Source organism: Musca autumnalis, unplaced genomic scaffold, assembly GCF_047663935.1.
Source record: "Musca autumnalis isolate F117 unplaced genomic scaffold, ASM4766393v1 scaffold_4, whole genome shotgun sequence".
Classification (NCBI taxonomy): Eukaryota; Metazoa; Arthropoda; class Insecta; order Diptera; family Muscidae; genus Musca; species Musca autumnalis.
The window spans coordinates 220,265,251-220,283,206 of NW_027411977.1; the positions used below are offsets into that span (position 1 = coordinate 220,265,251).

At 33.7% G+C, this 17,956-nt stretch overlaps 1 pseudogene; it reads right to left on the bottom strand.

Annotated features, from left to right (window-relative positions):
* Positions 1–17,956, bottom strand: part of LOC141403250 (uncharacterized) — a 242,385-nt pseudogene that overhangs the window by 83,236 nt on the left and 141,193 nt on the right.

Sequence of the window (17,956 nt, forward strand, 5' to 3'; positions counted from 1 at the left end):
ATTATTTAATAAAATCTCCAAAAATAAGTTGACGACTAGCTTTTACTTTTGCATGTGCTCCTAAACAAAAGTGAATGCAAAGGCATGTGACATATAAAATGTAAAGAAACTACGGAGAAATATGATAAGATAGTTTTTGTGTATGCACATATTAAAGTTTCAATGAATGTTGAAACATTTAATGCTGAAATTTTGTTATTAAAGATGGATAGAAGACTGATGATGCCTTCTATGAGCAGAAGGCCTCTTGTGGTCTTTTTTAGCAGGAAAACTTTTGGACTCTTCTACAAACAGAGGATTTCGTTAGGTCTTCCATAGACAAACGAAGAACTGTTGAAGTTTTCTTTATATGAAAGACCAATTGGGGTCTTCTATAGACAGAATGCCACCTGAGATCTTCTGTAAAGAGAAGACCTCATCTGTATGCAGTGGTCTAATAAGTGATCTGAATAAAGATCTTAAGATCTTCTCTATTACTGTTAGAGTTGAGCAACTGAACGGCCTAGTTCACTGTCCTAGTTCAAAAACGTATGAGTAACGTCATATAAACTAACGTATGATATTAAGTATACGCAGTTTGTTCATACAAACGATCGGAGTCCATTGAACTAGATAGTGAACTAGGTCGTTCAATATAGTTCAATTGGCACAACTCTAATTACTATACAATAATTTATAAAGTTTGAAATTTTACTTGTTAAGGCGAAAATTATGTAATACCCTAGACAGACGGCAGAGTTAATTTGCATTAAAAATGTCATAATTTGAATTAATTTTTCACCCTGACAGACGATAGTTTCTGCATTTATGAAACAGCTGTTTGTGTTGTTTGTTTGTACCCAGCAGACCATTTCATAAAGCTTTACAAAAGTTCGCCAAAATATGCGAAACAAATACACTTTCTACCATTGACCTTTTCACCACGATGAAGCAAAAATAAACTTAATTTATTCGCGATATTTTTGAGTCTTTTTAATATTATAAAAATATTGCAAAACTTTAAGAAACATTTGAAGAAGATATAATTTTCGATAGAATTGGTATGGTGGGTAATGACATTTTTTGTGAAAATAAAAATTTTTAAAAGAGATTTGTTAGAAGGCGTGAAAAACGATTAGCTGCTATTCTACTCGCGAAAGACCACTACTTATTTTGAAGAAACGCGAAAATTGCTGATTTGCTTTTTATATTCTTTAACATGGAAATTTGACAAACGACAATTAATTTTCAACAGCATTGCCATATTGAAATTGCTAAATTCAGTTTAAATTTCCTTTGATTTTGTGCATTAAGAATGTGGATAATGCACGAATTAATTTGAATTAAGGCAGTTAATGCAAATTAACGCTGCCGTCTGTCTAGGGTATATTATTATTTTTTTATTATTTTCTAGTTGGAGTTGAGCTAAATTATAGAAGATTTTTGAATATGAAAAAGAAAAGCCAAAGAGATTCCCTCACAATCACACTTAGTTTTTTTTAATTAAATTAGTACGAAACGAACTTTTATAACTCTACTGCACGCGTGCTGTAAATAAATACAAAGTAAAGTTATTATTTTTCTTTCTTTATGCTTCATTTCAGCCTCTTTTACTTCCTATGTAGAAGTGTATTTCAACATGGGAGGGCAATAACTCAGCTACTAATTAAATATCACCAGCAGTTATTAAAGGAAACAGTTCTTTTAGCACAGAGCTTAAGTGCTCCAGAACTCCGTGGAGCGTATTTTATTAGACTGCAGATAAAGAACTGTTTATAAATGCTGGTAAAAGTATACCTAAACATACATTTGTATAATTCCTATGTCTGTGGTATTATAAACGGAGTAATGATTAAGTACCTCGATGCATTGATTAGGGTTATAACTTGTTGACCTTCTTTGTCAAAAATGATTTTCTATAGAAAATCTAATGAACTTTTGCCTATCAATGAATAAGAAATCTTTTTTTAAATTTTAAAAAAGGTAACGCAAAAACCACATTGATTTTTATTTTTTGAAGAAGAAGAAGAAGTTGTAGTTTGAAATGAAGACAAAATTGTTTCTCTAAAAATTATTTCCGTCTGTTGAACTCAAGATACAGCTCGAAATTTTTAAGATAGAGCTTTATAACTTGGTACAGAAGTTTGTATTACTCCTAGGATGTTCGGTATTGCAAATAGACTATATCGGTCCACGTTTTATTATAGCCCCCATAGAAAGCTACCACCCGATTTTCGGTATTTTGAAGGTTTTAGGCTCATTATCACACCGAAGTAGCCGAAATTTGGTACTAAGTCTAACTTTCCCCCAGAAATTTGTCGGTATAGGTTCATGCTTTAATATAGCCCCCATGGAACGGTACCTCCCAATTTTCGGTATTTTGAAGGTTGTGGCCACAGGAACCCACTGAAATGGCTGAAATTTGGAGTATTAAACGTCCCATATGAAATTTGACAGTGTAGGTCAACTCCTTAGTGTAGCCCCATAGAACGCACAGAGGTCGCTGCCATTGGCCAAAATTAAAAAATGAAAGTCTAATTTATGGTACCAAATGTGTTCATATCTACTACTAACATGTTAAATTTCTCTAAAATAAATTTGTTATGGATTACTTCTTACTGTACTCTTTGAGAATGGCACCAAATAAGAGAAAGTTTAACAGGTTGGATTTCTAGGTGAATTCAGTGCAAAAGTTAGGTGAAAGTAAAATATCAATATCAAGCTAAATGAACTCTATATTGACCAAACTTAATTCGAACATTGAAAAACAATGTATTAACTTAATTTTTATGCAGTTTTGTGTTTGTTAATTTTTGGGATTCATTATTGAATACGTGTGTTGACTAAAAGACCTTTGTAATGTAATTTCTTCAATATAATTCAATTTCATGTAAAGTTTTAATTATGTTTACCCCTCATTCCCCCTAACGAAATTTTTTTTTAAAAGATCAGTAGTAGTCTAAGGATTATATTTTTCGAACTTTCACCTGCATCTTTCTGCATCTTTGGAACTGGTTCCCAAAATACTAAGGGTACATTTCAGGGTGTTTTTGTAATTTTTGCAAATATGCAGGTGATACATTTCAGCTTTTTAAATATATAGAAGAGGCATTTTGAGGTTCAGTTATATGAAGGATACGTTAAAATGTAGTCCTCAATGTAAAAATTCAGCCATTTTGATTGATTATTACGGCTAGAACCCTAAAAATACCGAATATTCGGCGGTACCTATTTATGGGGACAAAATCAAAGGGTGGACCTACATTAATCGACAATTTTCTGGGGTTGGCCTACATCCATGAAAGAATAAGTGGCATTTCGGCCATTTCGATTTAATAACTTATATGAAACCCCCAAAATTCCGAAAATCGGGAGGTACAATTTCATGTTGAACCTATCAAAACGTGGGCCCAGTTCAAAAAAATTTTGCTAGAAGGTTTTTCTAATGCTAGGGAATACCGATAGCCAAGTTTTAGCCAATTTCACTGAAAGATGTGGTCAAGACCCCCAAAATGCCTGAAATCAGGGGGTACCGTTCTATGGAGGCTATACCTAACCTTGGACCTATATTGCATTTTTATTGCTTCTTTTTATTTGTGTTGCTAAACTAGCTTTTACTGAAATTTTCTTATTGTTATCTGCTCAGGAAGTATTTTTGGCCGCTCTTCCCATACAAGTTCGACCACAGTGCACTGGTATGTTTGTGACATCATATGCGTGGTAATGATTAATTAGTCACATACATATATAATTTACCACACGCATAATTGTTGAAATTACTGTAAATGCTTGAGTAGGTTTTTATTTTCAGTTGAAGAAAAAGGACAATGAATACAGTTGAATTGGATAAAGCTTTATTTTTTAATAAAGTGTGGTAATTTAATTGATTGAAAATCACTTTAATGGATATTTAAACTAAACCACAACCGTGGCGAAAATAAGTGGTTACTATTCACGAATGATTAATAAATTTGTTGTAAGGAAGTGTTGTGTGATTTTCTTATAAATGGTAGAACATTATGATTTAAATTGAGTGAGGACTGTTGATAGAAAAATTATACGCTACAGTAATCTTAACAGAAATTTTAAAGAGTTTGTATTTTTTGTACTGATGTTTTTTTTAACTCCATGAACGACTGCCTTAAATTCTTATTGGCTCTTGAACCAACTTTAAATGAAAGGCGCTTACACCTGAGAAATTTTTGCGGATTCTAAAACAGCAATGTTCCTAGATGAGAAAAATCCAAAAACAAGAAAATATTGCTGGAGGTATTCTTAAATAAATCGCGGTCAAAGTTCACATTATTATACCCTACACCACTATGTGAGAAGGGTGTTATAAGTTGGTTTTGGCCAAAAAGTTTGTAACGCATCGAAATAAATACCAAATTTCATGTCTCGATGAGCTGAATCGATCTCGCTACGTGTGACCGTCCGTCTGTACATCTAAACCGTCTAAAAATTCTAACAAGATTGGCTTTCGTAATTTTTTCTTAGATTGTATCATTTTTAAGATATATAAGTTTTAGTTGTGAAATTGCAGTCATGACGTTGTTTTGTAAGCAGATCTATAAATACAATCTTATAGAGAATTTTCACTGCTACAACATTTTCTTTAGTTCCATTTTGATAGGGCTTGCGGTTTCCCAGCAAAATCGTGAACATCTAAAAACCCTAAAAGTGGGAACATTGACCGTGATTAAAACGCCCTCCGGCGACTTTTTTTGCCTTTTGATTTTTCTCATCTAGGAACATTATTGTTTCACAATCTGAAAAACTTCCCGTGTGTTAGCTCCTTTCATTTAAACTTGGTTCAGGAGCACCGTTGGCAGTCTATAATTTTTTAGACATTTCTGCAGGGTAAAATTAATTTTTCTCTCTCTAATACCTATCTGTCTTGCTGTAAAGAACATGAAGTTCATACCAAAGCCTTCTTATTGATTTTAAAGTGTAGATTAGAATTTGGTTGATATTATCAATTTAAATAAATAAATCATACGCTCCTCCTAATGTGGAGTATAGTACCAAAAAATACCACGTCCGTACCGTGTGCGGATTATTGCCCTGATAACGAAAACCTGTTTTTAGGTGCATTAGGTAAAACCTGTTTTTAGGTCGATAGCGATTTTTAAAGGGCGTTTGATAGTTTTTTATACCCTCAACCATACCCTCCACATCGAAATATTAATCAGAGACCCTATAAAGTATATATATTCTTGATCAGGGTAAAATTCTAAGTCGATATAACCATGTCCATGTGTCAGTCTGTTCTAATCAAGATACTGCTAGCAATTTTTAAGATAGAGCTTTGTAATTTGGTATAGAAGCTTCTATTTCAACTAGGATCTTTGGTATTTCTAATGGGCTATATCGGTCCATGTTTTGATATAGCCTTCATAGAACGCTACCACCCGATTTTCGGTATTTTTAAGGTTTTAGCCTCATTATCACTCCGAAATGGCTGAAACGTGGTTGGGGGTATAAAACTTTCCTCCAGAAATTTGTCGACATAGGTCCACGCCTTCATATAGCCCCCATAGAACGGCACCTCCGGATTTTCGATATTATGAAGGTTGTGGCCACAATAATCCACCGAAATGGCTGAAATTTGGTATTTAGTCTTCGTTGGGGGTATAAAACTTTCCTCCAGAAATTTTGTCTTTACAGGTTCATGCCTTAATATAGCCCCCATAGAACGGTACCTCCCGATTTTCGGTATTTTGAAGGTTTTAGCATCATTATCACACCGAAATGGCTAAAATTTGGTATTTAGTCTTCTTTGGGGGTATAGAACTTTCCATATTTTGCCCCCATAGAACGGTACCTCCCGATTTTCGGTATTTTGAAGGTTGTGACCTCAATATTCCCATGAAATAGCTAAAATTTGGTACTTAGTCTTCGTTGGTGATATAAAACATTCCCCCATAAATTTGTCGGTACAGGTCCACGGCTGCATATAGCCCACATAGAACGGTACCTCCCGATTTTCGGTATTTTGATGGTTGTGGCCACGACAACCCACCGAAATGGCTGAAAGTCGTCGGTCCAATCCTTCGGGTGCCACCCACACAAATGTTCAAAATTTTTGTGTGGTTAAAATTCTGCTCGTGGATCGTTTGGAAATGTTTACCGAAGCGATATTATTTTTTTCGTAGGCAATTATGGTACAAAAGCACTACCTATCGATATCCCCCGCAAAATTTTTGAGCTTTAATCCAATCCATATGTTTGTTGGTTCATACGCCCAAAAGTGTTCTTTTTTTGAAAAAAGTGTTTCACTCCACACAGACTGAGGGTATATCTCTGTCGGCAAAGCCGACTGATACTTTTTTAATTGTTCATAATGATTTCACGAAGGGAATCGCGTACTCCATTTATGACCATGTAGAAGACTAAAAAGTAATTAACACCTAGTTAATTCAAGTGTGAAAAAATTATGTAGAGGTGTTTTAATATCCCACATATGCTGCAAATTAATTTCTATTACGAACGTGGATGCGTGTTGAGAGAAAAAGAGTTTTTGTTTTATTTGCATTTGATATGCTGCCTTCTGGGTACATTTCATTACGTTCTGTATCCCATTACTTTATATTGTTGCTGGTCCTTACCTTCAACATATTTATGCGTACTTCAATATAGTGTAGCTGAACCAGTTAGTTAACTTTCATTAACTGTGATTAAAGGGCAACTTGGGTTTTAACACAAATCTAAAGTGCAACGTCATTCAGTGGCAACATTGCATTACTTAGGGATAACTGAGGATAAATCTCCATGGAAGTATAACTATATACACCACTTGTATGTTTGTGGCAACATTTTTATGGAAATGATTAATTAGTAACATATATATGTATACCATTTACCAGTTCCATTTGTATGGTTTCATATGGGTGAGCAGTGAGGACAGCGGATTGCCACCAATCTGTTAGCAGAACTTTTATAGTGTAGCTATTTTCATTCTTTCTGTATGCCTTTTTAACAACATTTCAATATGTTTGCCACAGTGTTGGTCACAGTCCTTTTTCTGTAGTTAACATTAATTCACATTGGAAAGTTTTAAGGACATAAAGACTTTGTCATCTTCAATGCAAGAGAACGGTAAATAAAACGTATTAAATAAAAATATACCTTCAGTGAATTCAACAGGTTGACAGGAATAAATGAATGAAACCGGTATTATGGCTGTGACATTTTTCGAAAAATGTTCGTGAAAGAATGAGTTGGTTTTTATGCTCATTTGTTCAAGGTAGGTTTTATACAGTGTAGCGATTAAATGGAAACAGCGGACTCCTGAATTCTTTGGTTTGTTGTTTTTTAATAAAGGTCTAATTAATGGAAAATCGCATAAAGAGGCATTTATTTAAAAGAAAGTCCACCTACGCAGAAAATAAATGGATATTATTATTAATAAATTGATTAAATGTTTGGTAAGAGGAATAGTTTAAAAGGTAAAGTACAGAGGCTCGGAGAATTATATAAGTTTCTGTCCAAGGCAACACTTAGTGTTGCTAGACGTCATTTGCCTTTTTTTTGGAAAGTTTGACAGTTTTTAGCCTATACGTACTCAGGACAGTTTGACATACGATCATATGTTGTGTTGTTTACAATGACTTTAAAATCACCTTGCAAAAAAATGGAATTTACTTGTAAACATTTTCGTCCGATAATTTTTCACAACTTTCGATGTGTATAATCCCGGTAAGAGTGCATCTATCAAATTAAATCTTTATATTCCGATAAAGGATCTGGTTAAATGAATTCAATCATCAAGTCGTGAGGGTCGTCCAAAAACGGCCGTTGTGCCAGAAAAAAATACGCCTTGCGTAAACGACGTTTCTAAGATCGTCACAGTCGACGAATCATGAATCTATGCGCATGACTCCGAAACAAACGACCCTGTGGGTCTTCGAAGACGAGCCAAATCTAACAAATGTTGTTCATGGAAGAAGCACTTCGAAGGAAATGGTCGCCAGATTCTTCGGCAAAACTGAAAAATGTGACTACTATACGGCTTGAGCAACGTAGAACGGTTTATTCCGAGTGGTACAATACAACTTGTTTGCTTTAAGTCTCCTGAGAAATTCGAAAAACGAACGAGAGAAGACGAATCATTATGCACCATGACAAGGTGAACTCTCACCAATTTATTCAAACCAGCGCCTTTTTGACCGGTCAAAACGTGGAAATTATGGGTCATCCGCCGCACAGTCCTGACTTAAAACCCAATGACTTCATTTGACTCCCGTACGTCAAGGTTGGGCAACGGTTTTCGTCGCCAGAATATGCTGTTTAAAAACCAAGTTTTGGAGGTGTCTTATCGAAGTGGAAAAAGTGCTTCAACAATTGCTTTGAGCGCATGAAAAAGTGCATAAATCATGTTGGAGAATACTTTGAAAAACATTAAAACCATTTTTGATGATAAATATACGCGTTCCCGTAGTAAAAGGGAAATATTTTCATTTTCTTTTAGAACTTCTTGCTAATATATGCAAATGCCTTTATTATGACAAATTCGACCGTTAAGAGAAGCATCTACACCACATCTTTCGTGAGCGATGACTGATTTCGGGAACGATGGCTGTACAATTTAATTGTGTTCATGTAGAAAAGAAGCAAATCTATTAACATGATAACAACTTTAAGACACAGCCGACCAAGAAGAGGGCATACAAATTTCTGAATATTGACAACTTTTGACAGTGTGTTAGTAAGGATGTATGCACGCATGCTGCAAAAAAAAAATCAAAACATTTTCTCTCTTTTGTGTGCTCTTTTGTCGCGTTCGGGTCGTGTGTGTGTGTGAATTGCCGAAGAACTTCGTAACTTCAACAATACCCAAGAACGGCATTGCTTTAAGAGCTTCATGTTGATTTACATGTTATGTATATTGTACAGCATACCTTGGCGTATGATTGATGTAATAAAACATACTCTCAGCCTTCTTAACTACCCTGTAGGGACTGTGGCCGATTTAAAGCTCACATAAAGCTAGCTTTTTTTTAAACATAAGTGGCATTTTATCGATCATTTTGCCTTATGCCAACTGACTAATTTTACAAGGCGATGAGCGCCTGAGTAGTCAGTATTGTCCAACGCCAGATAACTTTTCGACTGATAATAAACTAACTTTTTTTTTGCCTATTTTTAGTCAGTTTAAAACATAATGTGAAAAAAAAAAACAATTTTTGTTTCTGCGTGTTTTTTATTTTTGACTTTTCATATTCTCCCTCTCCCTCTCTTTTTTGTTAGAGAGAAGAAGGAACAAATTTGTATATTTCCTTTGTGTTCCTTTTTAATTCCAGAATAATATGAGTAATATGTACGAATATGTTCAGTCCATCAACACTGTATTCTATAACTGGATGCTGCATTTATACGAAGAGTATTAAGAAAAAGCAAGTGCGAATTATTTATGCTTTTGTGCCTTATTTCTTCGACAAACACAAATACTTTGCAGACGGTACATGTTTCTGTTTTCAGAGTGGTTAATCTCTAGATAACTTTTCGACTAACTTTATATTGATCGAAAAGTTATCTAGACATGGACAATTGCCGAAATTTTTTTCTGTTCAAAGTGGTTCATCTCTAGATAACTTTTCAGCCAGTTTTTAGTCAGTTTAAAAATTATCGATCTATTATCAATCACTTTATCAACTGGTTAATAAAAGTCCGACAGGGTATGTATAGTAGGGCTATGACTCTTCGACATTTTTCTCAAAAATAATTTCCTGAAGCACGGATGAATGAACTTCTGCCTATTAATCACTAAAATAACGTGATAGAAATTGAAATATAAAAAATGTTCGATCGATTAAAAAATATTTTTTTTTTTTTGAAAAAGTGTACGACATGAGAAACAACATTTCTCTACAATTATTTCCTTTTGCACGAATGTATAAACTTAAGCCTACGTATAACTAAAATAACGTTTATTCCATTCAAATATTGAAAAAGGTCGTACACCAACCACTTTAGTCGAAACTACTTACAAAACCCCCTATTAACCTATTATTTAAACAAGGGCATGTCGCACTGAATAACTAGTTATTCTATGACCAATATAACCACAAGAATAACTACTTATTTCATGACCACTGGAAGTTGAAAAATAAGCTATAAGTTAAAAAATAATATTTTCTATTTCTAGTTGGAATTTATTTTCAATTTCAACACACTTCATATTTCTATTCATTTTTTTATTTCGCCCTCTCTTCGATTTGAACACACGAACTTCTACTTTGTAGCCTAACACAATACACACTCGGCCACGCGTACGAACATTAGGGGTTGTTTAAGCGCATACATGTGATTATATGTATGTGCACCAGCAACTGTTCTTTGTGTTTTTAAGTAGCCTGCAGGCGGCACACAACCATCTGTGCCACCGTGCTCATAACTTAGTAATGAGAAATATAAGTAGTTATTTATGTATACATTACTTTGTAATGGGTTACATAATAACTAACGGATCCAAATTTTTGCTGGGATGTCTTTGAAAAAAGCGTTTACGAAATGTTTATGATTCTCAGAATTAAAGAAAATTACTGAGAAACAAATGTTATGTCAGTTTGGTAATATCATGTGGCTCTAAAGATTATTTTCTATTATATCGAGCCCTTCCCGCGAAAAAGGTGTAAGCGACAAAAAGCAAATTTTACAGGAGACGGTTTTTATTGAATAACTTTTGATCTAACCAAAATTTTTTATTCAATTTTGGTATAGATTCGTTACTGAATCCTATTTACTAATAAAATAAATCATTTGTGGAATATCTTCAATATAACGGTCATTTGTGTCGCTTACATCTTTTTGGTTGTCACGCAATCAGACAATTACATTAAGAAGTGGCGGTTACATTAACAAAATTATTTGAAACAAATCATTTTTAGTGTAATTCACATCTACAATTTAAAAACAAAGCAACATACTTTTATAGCAAGCATTTATTCAAAAAATTATAAGATTAAAACGTACTTCTTTTAATGTAGTCGAATAACTACATGGTATGTTAATGTGCAATTTTGATGTAAGCGACAATTCGCTGTCAACTAAAAAATGTAAACAAAACAAAAAGGGCGCTTACATCAAAATTGTTTTTGCTCTAATTTCGTAACGGTACATGACAAAGTTCTTAAAATTTGGGAGATGATGTGTTGGAATATTCTTTATCGATTTCCCTAAAAAAAAGAAATTCGAAAAAATGTCGCTTACATCTTTTTCGCGGGAAGGGCTCGATATATCTGCTTACATTGCAGAGTGATGGCACTTACATGGCAAGGTGTGACAAAAGTACTTCTAGATAATATATCGAACTGAAATTTTTATCAATGGGTCCTCGTAGTCTAAAAACACTCTAAAAATATTGAAGAGCTAGGTCCACGTTTTCGCGTGCTTCCCATATAACGAATCATCTTGAATTATGGTATTTTACTGTTACGGACACATTTTTCAACCGAATTCGCTGTAATCCAGTGCTAGGTTTTCTTATAGCACAGTAAAACTCCCCATTTAATGTATATTACATATATTAACCAAATGTTCAAACGGTAGAGGCTTCAATAGTGAACTCAGAGTTAAGAACATCACTTTATAAGGAAATGTGATATCGGTCCACTTTTGGCCACAGCCCCCATAGAGGCTTACCATACACTTTCTGTACTTTATAGGATTAAATCACCCTTTTCTGCAGAATTACCTGATATAACGTATTTTTGGTTCTCAGTGCGTTGAAAATTTCCACGTTTTTGGTGTGTTGCAAAATTAGGGTGCCCAAAAAAGAAATATTTATTAAAGTGTATACCCCCAAATGCTTTTATTTTTCGTTCACGAGTTTTCAGAGCGTCTTTAAGTTACCGTGATAAAAGAAATCAGTAATAGCACAAAAAACATTTTGTGGAACATACACATAAGAAAAGGGAATAAAATTAATTAAAATATTCTAAAAAATATAAATTCAGCACCTAAAAACCGAGTTAAACTTTTGTTCATAACTGCCAAAACCGCAAATTTCGGCAAAAAGTCTAAATAGTTTTGAAATCTACAGGCTTTTGGCTTCAACTTGGTACTAGTGGCGATTCTTGCATATGCTTGGAAAGTAACTAAACATTTAAGAAAGTCATACATCTATATTAAATATTTCCATTTTGGGCAATATTATAACCAAAATATTTGGCAACCCTTGCAATTTAGAGGAAATGTTACAAGAAGAAAAACAAAGCTTATTTAATCTACTAAATGTTCAGCGTGAATAATAGTCCTTGGTTTCAGAAACTCGCTTTCAGTATAACTATTGTTTCTCATTTTTAAATACAGTTTTTCTCCAAAATTGGTCATGTTTGGAAGGCTTTTTCTCCTAAAGAACCGCTAATGGAAAATCAAAGTTGAGTTTCGAAAAATTTGGAATGTTTAGAGGCGATTGGCTTCTTAGAATTATAACATGATTTTTTTGATTTTTGTGGTTGGGCGCATCTACTGTGCATTGTGAAGTCACTGTATTGTTCATAATTCTGATAAATTAAAATTTTAAAATCATTTTGTGCGTGAGGTTTTTTCGACGAATCACCTTATAATTAAGATTTTTTGTAATCTTATGTAGAAACTCATCATGCTATGATACAGGGATATCAGGTTGTAAAAAAAGTCATAACCCAAATGTATAGTGTTCATGTTGTATACATGCATGATTAACTACCTACATTTTTCTACTGTTTACAAATCCTTTCATGGTGCATGGGAGAAATTTTAATCAAAAATCTGTCAGTACCATTGATGGATAGGCAGATGTGTGCGCAAAAAGCGACATGATTAACAAGATTTATGTGACATAATAAATTATTTTTAAGATTCTATGAATAAAATATTTTTTAAACGAAAAATTAATGAAATATTTTTCCATAAAAAATAAATTGCCATAACTTGTTACATTTATATATTCAGTAGGTTGGTTTCAGTTTCGATAAAATTCACATGGGGCGTATGATTGTGATCATGAAGCATACGCAGTTGTACTACTTTAGAAAATTTTCAATAAATATTAAGAAAAATCATATGTATGTGATGAAGATTGTTACAGTAGAGCTACACAGAATTAACTTTCCTTTTGAAATAGAAGCTCAATTAACTTTTTTAAGGAAAGTCCTCATTAAAATAGTAATAGATATATCTGATCAATTTTGTAAAGGACTAATTCTTTAATATATTAAATATTTTTAGATATTGTAGGTTCATTTTTATCTTCTCTTATAGTCTGGCTAACTTTTGTTGGTCACAAATTAAAATTGGGGTCCCCTAATTTGCATATTATAATTAACTTCCATATTATGTAAACAAAAAATATATACTATTTACGTCACACAATACTTAAAATTTTCACTTTATGGATATAACATACCATCCCCAATCATCGCATATTAAAGACTTCGCATAAAACATGCTTCATATTTCATTTTTTTACATTGAACAGTAATAATTCATGATTTAATTGCATAAAAGGCTACCCAATGTTTATCCAGGAAACCCAAACAAATTGGTAGAAACACTAGTTATTTAGTGGACCAGCAATCCTCAATGCTGTCGACATAATAGCCAACAAAACAAATAAGTATTCTTAATTCTATACGACAACCTCTTGTCATACTTTATTTTGCCATAAAAATCCAACACATTTCCTTAGCAACAAAAGACAAACTAATGCTGCCAAAATACCATATACGGCTATTGAAAAAGAGCCAGCCCTGCCACCACCGACTCTATTAAAAATAGAGTGTTACCAAAATTTTCCACATTATTAAACTGCATCATTAGTTAGGTTATGGCAAATAGGAATCTATGTACATATATGCTGATCTATTTGTTTTTACAGACCCTTTATCGGAAGTTTGTCTCAAATGAAGCCACAAGGATACGGAAGGTTTACTTTACTAAATAAAGTTATGAAAATGTGCCATGTGGACATTGCTTGTTTTATCATATAAATTAATGTCAGTGGCACAACTGTAGTAGGCAATGACCATAGCCATTCTGATCTGCGATATTGGCATGCGATTTTCGAGTATGCTAGACTAAAGCATAGTGACTATTGATAGTTTTCTTGTTTTTTTTTTTTCAATCGATCGAAGTGTTGGTTGTGTACTAAATGATTCAATGATAAAAACTTTGACAACAATAGAAGTTAAAAATATCCATAATATAGTAGTAGTTTAAATGTAGTTTACCACTATAAAAATACCTGGTTGTTACATTAACGAAAGAAACAAAATAGAAGCAAACAACCAAAAAGTAACAATGTAATCAAATAGTTCTGCAATGCTTATTTAGCAATGATTGACTGACAAAAAAAAAATAAGTTTCTTAAACGTTTTAATTAGTTGCTATTCAATGTCAGTGTACATTAAGTCGTATGACAGTTGTCGTTAGTTATACTTATTATTATATGTACGTAATGCTTATTTACACAAGAATAGAAAAGAGCTTTAAAATTAAGTCTTATATTTTACATTGAGATTATTGTTTAAACCCACAACAAGTCTACAATACTAAAAATCCTTTCCTTTTTAATTTAAATATCCCCCATTGTCTCATTTATTTTGATACTTTGTGGTTCTTCACATTATTGCTACTTAAGAAGCTTTATTTTAGAACCTAAATAAATATAATTCCCTGTAAAAACAACTCTTAAGATTTTCTTATCGTCCAAAGGAATTAAATTACAGCATTACCAAAAATTTAATTATTTCTAATCATTGTTGTAATGTTTAGGCTAACAGAAAAATGATTAAAATTGTTGTAAAATTGTATTAGCAATGAACACAGCAATGAACCAAGAAAATATGCTAATATCTCCAGCAACACTTTCAAATAGCTAGTTTATTTTATATCTTCCACTCTCTTTTTGGCTTCGATGCTTCGATGCTTAAAATTGACATTATATTACGTTAGACTATAGGCGACTATGTGCATGAATGAAGTCAAGTTTGTCTCTGTGAATGTGTGTCCACAGTAGGTCAGTTATGCATTTTTATACCCTCAGCATTTATGCTCACGAGGGTATATACACTTTCATACGGGCAAAATGTGCCTCATCGAAATAATGGTTTTAGACCCCAAGTATGTTTGGACGAAATGTGTTTCAGACAATTTGGAGTCGATTAAGCAATGTCCGTCCGTCTGTCTGTCGGTCTGTCTGGCTGGCTGGAGCGCACGATAACTCTCGAACGGATGAACCGATTCGGTTAAAATTTTGGCTTTCGTAATATTTTGCCCAAACTTAGTTTAAGTTCGAAGATGAGCTATATCGGTCCACTCCTTCCGGTACCTCCCCCACAAAAGTTCGAAAATGTTCGGAAAATTTGTGCGCACGATAACTCTTGAAGGGAGTAACCGATTTTGTCCATATTTTGCCCATCGTGGAGCGTGTACCAGACCTAGATCAGGTTTTAATATGGACTCAATCGGTCCACTCCGTCGGGTACCTCCCACACACAAATTTGGAAAAGTTTAGTTTAGGACCATCTCTCGAATCGCTTTGATTTTTGCTTTAGCAACTTGTATTCGCTGCCCTCCATACGACGGTATAAGTTTCATCAGGGGCAAGTCCATACTTCCTGAGAAAATAGCCTGAAAGTTGCAAAAAACCCCTATGACACCGTGTGAGGAGGTTGGAGGGCAAAATAACTCTCGAACAGGACTGCCGATTCGGTCCAAAGTTTGGCCTTAGTAATATTTTGTCCAAACATAGTTTAAGTTCGAAGATAAGCCATATCGGTCCACTCCTTCAGGTACCTACCCCATAAAAGTTCAAAAATGTTCGGAAAAATTGTGCGTACGATAAACTCTTGAAGAGTGTGGCCGAATTGGACCATACTTTACACATCCTAATATATCTACTAGATATAGATCAGGTTCAAATGTGGACTATATTTGTCCACTCCATCCGGTACCTCCCACACAAAATTTTGGATACATGTTCACTTTAAGACCTGCTTTCGAATCACTTTGATTTTTGTTGAAGCAACTTGCATTCGCTGCCTCAATTGCGATGGTAAAAGTTGTTTCAGGGGCAAGTCCATACTTCTTGAGCAAACATCCATGAAGTTGTAAAAAACCCCTATGGTACCATATGTTGTGGCTGGAGATCCATTATTTTTAGTATCTCCTCCGCAAAACTTTTGATCTCTAATCCTAATCAACATTTTTGTCAGTTCAAACGCCCAAAATTCCCTAAATACACGCGTTTTTTGGGAAAAAATTGTTTCAATATACACAGGCTGAGGGTATATCTCTGTCGGCAAAACCGACTGATATTTTTTTGCTTGTTTTTATTAATATATCATTTTATGATTATGTGCCCATAAAAAAATACCAAAATACTGATTTTATATAAATAATCCTAAAGCCAAATGTTATGCCGAAGAAACGAATTAATTGACAAACAAAAAATAATAATTTTTTGACCATTTATGTAGCTAATAAATTCAAATGCAGTGTACAATGGGTCGTATGGTAGCTGTCGTTAATTAAACGCAAAGATAAACTTAATGCCTTCTTTACTTCTGTAAATAGAAAATAGCCTTGTTTAACTAGAGATTATAAATTTAATCCCACAACAAGTGCCGAAAATTACCATTTAATTTCAATTTCTTTACTATTTAAAAATCCCCAGTTTTCTTATTTATTTTATTTGTTTGTGGCTCTCAATGTTATAGCTACTTAAGAAGCTTATTTGTATCCCCTGAATTCTTACATTTCTTAATTTTTCCTTATCACCCAAGAAATTCAATTACATCATTACCAACAAATATAATTATTTATTTTTATTTGAAAATTTTGCCTGTTAGGCGAAGGTCATTTTTTATTATTTTTTTTTTTTTATTTTTTTAATTAATTTCTCGTTAGAGACGAGCTTACTGACCAAGATGCTTTTTGAAAAAGGAAATCCGACGATACGAACCCACACAATCACCACTGTGTGACATGCATGTTTCGCCTTTGGTTTAGGAAGGCTCCTCAGACACATCGACTGTGGGGCGGCTTCGCTATCCTCTAACTTATTTCCTCTTTCAAATGCAAGTTGTTTTTTACAAAGTTGAATTTTTTGTTCAAATCTTTGTATGGCTTTCATGACAAACGCTTTGCGTAGCCTTTGAAAGTTATGAGTTTGGTTCTGAACACTAACACGCCGTGACAACACTTTTTTCAATGTGTTTTTCAAGGACGTGGGTTCGAACCCAGCCTGGCTCAAGCTGATTTTTATTTTTATTTGAAAATTTTGCCTAGTAGGCGAAGGTCATTTTTTATTATTTTTTTAAATTAATTTCTCGTTAGAGACGAGCTTACTGACCAAGATGCTTTTTGAAAAAGGAAAGCCGCCGATACGAACCCACACAATCACCACTGTGTGACATGCATGTTTCGCCTTTGGTTTAGGAAGGCTCCTCAGACACATCGACTGTGGGGCGGCTTCGCTATCCTCTAACTTAGTTCCTCTTTCAAATGCAAGTTGTTTTTTTTTTAATTATTTATAACCATTATTGTCATCCTTAGGCTATCACAAAGGAGCCTAAAATTGTTATGAAATTTTATTAGACAACGTGCCAAGATGCTGTGAGCGATATAAACAGCACTGAACCAACAAAAATGCTAATATCTGCACCAACACTTTAGAACACCTAGTTTATTTTATGTTCTTCACTCTATCTTTGGCTTCAGGGCTTAGTTTTCAGCTTTTACTTTTTGTTCTTTCAGTTTTTTTCATTGCCAAATTGGGTAAATATGGTAGTACACAAACTACTAAATTATGATATCAAATAAAGTCTTTAACATTGACGTAATATTACGTTAGATTAAATTAGAGTATGTGTGTATTAAAGGATGTTTGATGGGGTATTTGTTGTGCGTCTTGCTAGAGTCAAGATCCTTTCGATGCATTAAAGTCTATGATAAAAAAAACACAACACCAGACTAAAAAAGAACACTACAC